This window comes from Humulus lupulus, chromosome X (assembly GCF_963169125.1).
Source record: "Humulus lupulus chromosome X, drHumLupu1.1, whole genome shotgun sequence".
Classification (NCBI taxonomy): domain Eukaryota; kingdom Viridiplantae; phylum Streptophyta; class Magnoliopsida; order Rosales; family Cannabaceae; genus Humulus; species Humulus lupulus.
Genome location: NC_084802.1, coordinates 210,268,544 through 210,277,379, shown reverse-complemented (window position 1 = coordinate 210,277,379; position 8,836 = coordinate 210,268,544).

Below are 8,836 nucleotides of genomic sequence, written 5' to 3'. Positions count from 1 at the left end.
CTCATGCTTGATATTCCCCTAGAACTTGATTCACTACCAGCTGTGAATCACTGTAAATATCCAGCACCTTTATACTCATGTCTTTTGCCATTCTTAATCCAGCGAGGAGTGCTTCGTATTCAGCTTCTTTATTTGACGCAGTGAAGTCGAACCTAATGGCGCAGTGAAATCGATGCCCTTCTGGCTTATCAAGATCACCCCTGCTCCCGCGTGAGATTCGTTGGAAGACCCATCTGTGAATAACTTCCACGAAGGAGCTTCATCTTGTGGCTCAGGCGCACTAGGCTTTTCGCACTGCTCGTTGTCTGGGAGTTCGGTGAACTCCGTAATAAGATCAGCCAAGACTTGTCCTTTTACTGCTGCTCGCGGTGAATATGTAATATCGAACTGCCCCAGTTCGACTGCCCATTTTAATAAACGCCCAGCCGCCTCTGGTTTTTGGAGGACTTGCCGAAGGGGCTGGTCAGTTAAAACTGTAATGGGATGGGCTTGGAAGTAAGGACGCAGCTTCCTTGAGGCCAAGATTAAACAATATGCTAACTTCTCGATGGGAGGATACCTTAGTTCTGCTCCGACTAGCCTCTTGCTTACATAGTAAACCGTTTTTTGTACGCCTTCTTCCTCTCGTACTAGTACCGCAATAGCAGCAACTTTAGTGATCGCCAGGTAAATGAACAAAGTTTCTCCTTCGATGGGCTTTGATAAGATAAGAGGCTGTGCCATATGGGCTTTTAAGGCCTGAAAATCTTGCTCGCAGTCTTCTATCCATTCGAACTTCTTGTTGCCCCTAAGTAGATTGAAGAAAGGGACGCATTTGTCCGTTGAGTTGGAAATGAATCTACTTAGGGCGGAAATTCTCCCAGTTAAACTTTGTACATCCTTGATCTTCTCTGGCGATTTCATGTCGATCAAGGCTTTTATCTTGTCAGGGTTGGCCTCGATTCCTCTTGAATTGACAATAAACCCCAAGAACTTCCTGATAACTCTACAAAATAGAGTTATTTTACCACTTTTTATGTGCTAATTGTTGCCTAATTCTTGAGTTTTTAATTGATTTATTAAATTTTAAAGTAATTTTGAATTTATTGGGCTTATTTTGATTTTATATATATTTGTATGTTTTTATAGTTATTATATTGTAAAATGTTGTAGTTAATTATTTGAATTATTATTGTTAAGTTAGTTGTAAAAAAATGTTGTATTATTGAACTTAAATGTTTAATAGAAATTAAGTTTTAATTAATATTTTCATGGAATTTATGAGGTATGTTTGATTATTGAAAATATTTAGTTTTAATTTAATTTATATTTGTTTTATAGGGAATTTGTTGTATTTTATTTGCTCTTGAAAGGCAAGAAAAGTGAGAGAAAAGTGGTATTTTTGGAAGAAAATATAGGAAAGTTGGCATTCTTGAAATGCCATAACACAGGCCCACGCCTGCCAGGCCCAAGCCCACGCTGATGCTTCCTCCCACCCGCCTGGCCATTTCTCTCCCAGCAGCAACCTCCTGCCGCCACGTGTCCAGGCCATTTCCCTGCCAGCCGAAGCCAATGTGCCTCCAAGAGCTTCCCTTCTCTCCAGCATTCACAAAATCCTCATCATAGCAGCATCACCAAAGCACATCCCCAGCCGAAACCACCTTGGGCCTGTCCTTTTGCCCAGCTCCTTCCCACGGCTCAGCTCACGCCACCTGCCCCAGCAGCCTTCAACTCTCCAGGCCGCACACCACGTTCACCCTCCTTCATTCTCAGCCACATGCAGCTGCCCAATGAAGCCTTCAGCAAGTTGTTTTTTCACAAATCACTTGGGCCTCTTCAGTTCACTCGCCCAAGGCCCAAACAGCATCCTTCGACCCAGCAGTGTTCCAGCCAAGTCTCACTGCCCAGTCGCCTGGTGTACCGTACACCATCCCCTTGAGCCCATCAATTTGCTCATTTGTCCCCTATGTCTAAAATGCCACTTTTTACCCATTTTTCTACACACTTTTTACCCCAAAATCATCATCACTCCTATAATTTACCCCTATTCACCATATTATTATTAATTTAATCAATTTACTTAATTTAAATTGATTATTTTAATAATCTCATTTTGGCTATAAATAAGGGTTTTGAAGACCATTTTTTGGTGCTTAATTTTTGGTTACTATCTTCCTTTCTCCCATTTTCTCTCTACCATCCTCTTTTCCATTTTGGGTTTTTCAAGAGCATTTTGCAAGTATGTATGTCTTTTATTTTGTAATTTCTACTCTAGTTATGTGCTTCTAATCTTTTTCATAAGATTATTAAGATCATGATGAAGCAACTTGTAACTAGGTAATATTTATGTTGTATGTTGATTTCCCTTGTAATGCAACAAAGTTTATGGATTTTTCTTCTTCATATATTTCTTTCATCTTAAATATCTTGTATTTTAGATTGTTAGAACATATTTACACTTTGTTCTTCATTAGTGCATAAACATAATATTCTTTGTGTTAGATGTGTCATTAAATTGTACACATCCATGCTTAGAACAAAAATATTATGTTTTGCCTTATAAATAATGTTCATTGATTTATTTGTTATTTCATTAGATTGATTTACACTAAATGCTTTGATATTATAATTTTGAAAAGTGAAGAAAAATCCTATCTTTTTATAAGTAATTTGTGCTTAAAATTATAAATCTTTTTGGAAAATGATAGTTTGAATTATTTTAACTATCACTAAAACTTGGGAATCAATATACTAATAAATATTATTAAACTTACATTTTGTGGATTCTAGTATCTTAATAATCTTTTCTTTTAACACTTATTGTCAAATCATTATTGGTTTATTTTCATTCTCTTAAATAGTTTTATTTTTCAATCTTTTATTTTATGTTCATAATATTAAAACTCATCAATCTTTGAAACTAGGTTAGAATTTAATACTTTTGATTTAAAATAATTTTCTTTTTTATTTTAGACAACTCCTTTGGGTTCGACCTCGTGCTTACACGAAAACTATTCTATAAATACGATTCGTGCGCTTGCGAGCATAAATTTTTAAAACGTACCCGTTTTGGGTCCATCACTTCCTTGATCCGACTCCGAAGGAACATTTGAGAGGATTTAATTTCATTTGGTATTTGTTCAATACATTGAAGCACTCTCGTAAATCCTTCACATGTCCTTCTGCTTTTTTCGACTTTACTAGCATGTCGTCTACGTACACCTCCATGTTTACACCGATTAAATCTTTAAACATGTGGTTAACCAATCGCTGGTAAGTCGCACCTGCATTTTTCAGTCCGAAGGGCATTACCTTATAACAGTATAACCCCATATCGGTCCGAAAGCTGGTGTGATCCTCGTCAGGGGGATGCATGCTGATCTAATTGTAGCCTGAATACGCATCCAAGAAGGAGAGGATCTCGTGTCCTACAGTAGCATCGACCAACTTGTCGATCCTTGGGAGTGGGAATCAATCTTTCGGGTAGGATTTATTGAGGTCTGTAAAATCCACACAGGTTCACCATTTGCCGTTAGGCTTGGGAACCAGTACTGGATTAGAGACCCACGATGGATAAAACGCCACCCTGATGAACCCATTTTCCTTTAATCTTTCAACTTCCTCTTTTAAGGCTCTCGAGCGATCCTTATCGAGTAGCTTTCTTTTCTGTTGCACGGGTGGAAAACTCTTGTCTATGTTCAGGACGTGGCTGATTACTGCAGGATCTATCCCAGCCATGTCTTTGTGCGACCAGGCAAAGACTTCCTGTTTTTTCCACAAAAACTCCACCAGTGCATGCTTCGTGGTTGGTTATAAGTATTTCCCGACCTTAACGACTATGGTTAGGTCTTTCTCGTCAAGTTGGACCTCTTCTAGGTCCTCGACGGGTCCAACATTTTCTTCAAAATCCCCAAAGCGAGGATCTAAATCTCTATCCTCACTTTGGGCAACACCCTATTTGGTGACTTCATCACCGGATTGGGCTTGTGTATCAATCGCCATCTGCAACCTATCTGGGGGAGTGCTTTTTGACATTCCCTTCTTCGCCTTCGTGACTGAGGTGTTGTAGCACTCCCTGGCCTCCCTCTGGTTTCCCAACACGCGTCCTACCCCTGCGTCTGTCAGGAATTTCATGGCCAAGTGCCATATGGAGGTGACGACCCGTAGATCAACCAGTATAGGCCTCCTAATGACGGCATTGTACGCCGAAGGACAATTGACTACTATGAAAGTAGCGAGTAATGTTCTGGTAGAAGGCGTTGTACCTGCTGTCACTGGTAGTCTGATTGACCCTGCGGGGGCGAGTCCCTCACCAGAGTAGCCGCATATTGTTTGGTTGCAGGGCTCCAGGTCCTTAACGGACAACTTCATGCGTTCCAGCGAACACTTATACAGGATGTTCACCGAACTTCCTGTATCAACTAGCACTCTCTTCACCATCATGTTGGCCATTTGGACATCCACGACCAGCGGATCGGAATGTAGGACCGGACATGTTGGGCGTCGCTATCAGAGAAGGTTATTTCGCCCTCTTCTGACCGAGCCTTTTTCGGTGCGCGGTCATCCACAGTCATCATCTCGATGTCCTGGTCGTGACGCAGATTTCGAGCATATCGTTCTCTGGCCTTTCCGCTGTTTCCCGCTAGGTGCGGGCCTCCACATATGGTTAACAATGTGCCAGTTACAGGGTTAGGCTGCAAAGGTGGCGAGCGTTAGCGTGTGGGCGCTTACTCGTTGCCACCTGGAGCTTCTCGTTGGGAATTTCCCGAGGCCCGTATATACCTTCTCAAGTGCCCTTGTCTAATAAGGAACTCGATCTCATCCTTCAGCTGGTTGCATTCATTGGTATCATGTCCGTAGTCGTTATGATAACGACAGAACTTGGTAGTGTCTCTTCTCGAAATATCTTTTCGAATGGGAGCAGGTTTCTTATAAGGCACGCTGGAACTCGTGGCCTGATAAACCTCTCCCCAAGACTCAATAAGGGCAGTATAGTTAGTGAACCAAGGTTCATAACAGTTACCCTTGGAACCTTTATTGTCAGAGGTGGAAGGCTCATTGTGTGGCCGTTTCCCCCCGTTCTTGCCATTGCTGTTGCCGTTCCGGTTTCCTTTGCCGTTGCCGTTGGGCTTGGACCCATTGGCGGCTTTGGCGGGCTCGGCAGTCCCGTTATCCTTGCCTGGGGGCTTTCCTTCATTGGCAATAGCATCTTTGAGCTTGATGTATCGATCAGCTCGATCCAAGAATTCCTGGGTAGTTCTTACTCCATGTTTTTTGAGGCTGTCCCAGAGAGGCATGTGGTGTTTAACCCCTGCGGTTATGGCCACCATCTTGCCTTCGTCTCCCACTGTTTTCGCTTCAGCGGCTGCTCGCATAAAGCGCTGGACGTAGTCCTTTAGTGGTTCTCCGTCTTGCTGGCGTATTTCGACCAGCTGGTTTGTCTCAGTCGCGTACACACGACCCGCGTAGAACTGTCCGTAAAACTCCTTTACGAACATTTCCCAGGAAACTATACTTGCAGGAGGGAATTTGAAAAACCACTCATGTGCGACATCAGAAAGTGTTGCAGGGAAGATCCTGCACCGAGAGTCTTCAGACACTTTCTGAATGTCCATCTGTATCTCAAACTTGTTGACGTGAGATACCGGGTCACCATACCCGTCAAAGTTTAGAAGCGTAGGCATCTTAAACTTGCTAGGAGTTTCTGCCATAGCTATCATCTGGACGAAAGGAGCGCCTTTTCTCCTATCGTGGTCGATATAAGATGTTCTCCCCCCGACCAGCTGTTGCACTGCCTGGTTGAGGGCATCTATTTGGGCCTGCACGGCACCGGGAATCGCCGTGGCCTCAGGCGCTGGGGAGACGTACTCGTCGTGCCGCTCGCAGCGATCGTTGAGTATATCTCTCAAATCTTCATCTCTCCTCCGCTGCTCGCTAGCTCCGAGCTGGTTGAAGACGTTATTTTGCCTGGGCTGCCCCCCAGCGCCTCGTCTGTCGGGTTGGTCATCCCGAGGTGGCTGGCTTCTGCCTCCACCTCTTTCTTCATTCCTCCGACTGCCATTTCCCCTGCCTGAGTCGGCCTCGTTATAACCATGGCCATCTCTGAATCTTGATTGGCTATGGTGGGATCGACTGTTCCCTCGGTTGCCTTCCCCGGCTGGAAACTCTGGAGCGTTAAAGGGTGGCCTGTGTTGGTCGGTAGGTCCCCGTGCATTATCATGTCGTGGGGGGCCTCGGACCACAGAGCCTAACTCTGAGTTCCTCCTGTTACCAGGTGGACGCTGTCCTCTGCTCGGAGGGTTTGGCTCGTCGCCCCTGCGGCGTCTAGGACTGCGAGGCGGCTGCCAGGCCCTATTCTGCCTCTACTGGGGGGGGGGGGGGATTGCTGCGACCAGCTTGGGATAGAGGTTGTGCCTCAGGGTCCATCTGCGGGACATCGTCCTGAGGTACCGGTGGATGCTCGGGCCTTTGTGGGCTCGAGGGTTGGATAGGCGGTCTAGGATTGGGACCCCTGTGGGGTGGCCCATTCGCAGGTTGATCAGGCTGTGAGGCGGGTGCAGCCTGATTCCTAGCTAGTTGTAGGGCTGCCATGGCCTCCCTTTGGTGACGGTCCATCTCCGCCTGTCTTTCACTCAGCTCCAGGCGCTGCCGTTCAATTTCTTATTGTTGTCGCGCCATGATTTCGGCAGCATTTTCCTGGCCGGCCCTCAGATTGGCCAGTTCCTCCTACAATACCCCTAGGGTACTCTTCAGCGTTTCGGAGTCCATTTCTTCCTCATCAAATTCCAAATGTGGCTCATCTTCAGCCACGTTTGGAGGAGGAGGAGGCGGGTGAGATGGTACAGCGCCGGCCGCCTGTCCAGTTTTCTTGGTAGTTTTCGCCATTGATCTTTCAACGATAATGAATCAAGCTCTCAATGAAAGCACCAGAATGTTGACCCTGATTTTAGCCAACTGACACGGAGTCAAATTTGCTTGATGTGGACAAACACGTTGGAAAGAATGTGATGACGAATTAATAAAGAACACAAGAGTTTATAGTGGTTCGGCCCCAGAATCTGGTAATAACCTACGTCCACTTGAATTGTTATTGATATAGGATTAAAAGGAGTGATCAAAGAACTAGGGTTCAATGAGTTTCACCAACCTTGAAGAACAAGACAATATATCAAATGTTCAGAAAGCAAAAAAGAAGAAGATCCCTTTCCCTTGAGCCTTCCTTCTCTATTTATAGGCTCAAGGAGGATTTACATTAATTTGTTACAGATATTATTTCCTAAATAATCGGATACTCAGGAAATCATGGGAGATAATTTTGGATACTATCTTAACTGCCTAAGATCTTCTCCGCGTATAGCATGCGTACGACCAGGCTGGTCATATGAAGAGATCGAACGTCGTGACAGTAGATGTCTTCCTGGTCGATGGTCGAGCACGATCTCTGCCAGAGTTTAGCCACGTGTACTAAATATTTGCCATGTCATCCATGCTTGTTTTTTGGATAACACTTAGAAGTGAATTTTTGACATGATTTTCATAATATAGGGACTATAAAACTTATATGTATATGCTATAGGTGAGATAGTATTACATTGATATGAAAATTATGTTTTGAGATTTTATAAAGCATGATAATTTGGCAGTTTTGACATGCCTATATATTAATTTTGTAAATCTATAGATTATATCAATATGTGGATATGAGAATTATTGTATGATTTTTATAATATACTTACAATTCATTATGTGATTCAAAATGCATGTTAATATGATAGACATATGTTGACAAATTATGTGAATTTACATTGAGACATAATTATATGAATATATAAAAATATATTGATGTGAATTATCATGATTTTATAGTGTGCCATATAATATGATCATTAATGTGATTAGTAACCATTTTTTTTTTGGTAAATAAAAAGAATAATTTGAGAGATTAAAATTTCTCATTTAAGTGTTGAACATCTTAACTTATGAGATAAGAAAAGATGAACCAAAGGAGGTTACATCTTTTATTGAAAGTGTCTTGCCATTGCAAGAAAAATGGATCAATGTGGATTAAAAAATTGTGGGATGACATATTGACTAAATAGACTTATAGTCTAGAGTGTGGTCAAATGAAATATATTTGAGAATTATTTAGTGACAATAATTCTTAAATATTCAATGTCTCAATGAGGTGACATTTCAAAATTGGAGAAGCAATTTTGAATCTTTACACCAATAGTGAATAGATTAAAGATAACTTTATTCATTTTGGTTAAAGATGGTGATATGTTTAAATTAATTTCAATGAGGAGATAATTTTAAAATAAAACAGAAGAAATTAAAGTGTTTAAATAAATCAATAAGGATTTACTTTCTTTTATTTAAAGTGTTTAAAAAAAATTGACATCTTCAAATTGATTTTGATGAGAAAATCAATGGATGTAAAAATGGTATTTTCAAAAGAATCTCAAAGAGACTCTTAAGAAATACACAAAAGTTGTTTAAGTGATTTTGAGATTATTTAGACAACTAAAAGTGAAAATTAATGATTATTTGCTTGAGAAATTTTCACATGACATTTGTATTCACATATTTTATTTTGTGAAATATATATAAGAAAGAAACTAAGTAAAAGTTACTTCCAAAGAAGTTTGTCTTGCTTTAGCAAGTAAATAAATCAAGATAAATATTGAGGTTTTTTATCTTGATCTATTGAGAATTGATCATGTGGCTTAGATAGCTCATGATGAACTTTGAGAATTATAAGTCTAGATTTATCTTAGAGGATAAATGACTTAATAGAAATGAAAAGATTTCTATTTTAAAGTTATATTTTATTATCACTATGTGAGAAATGTGGGGG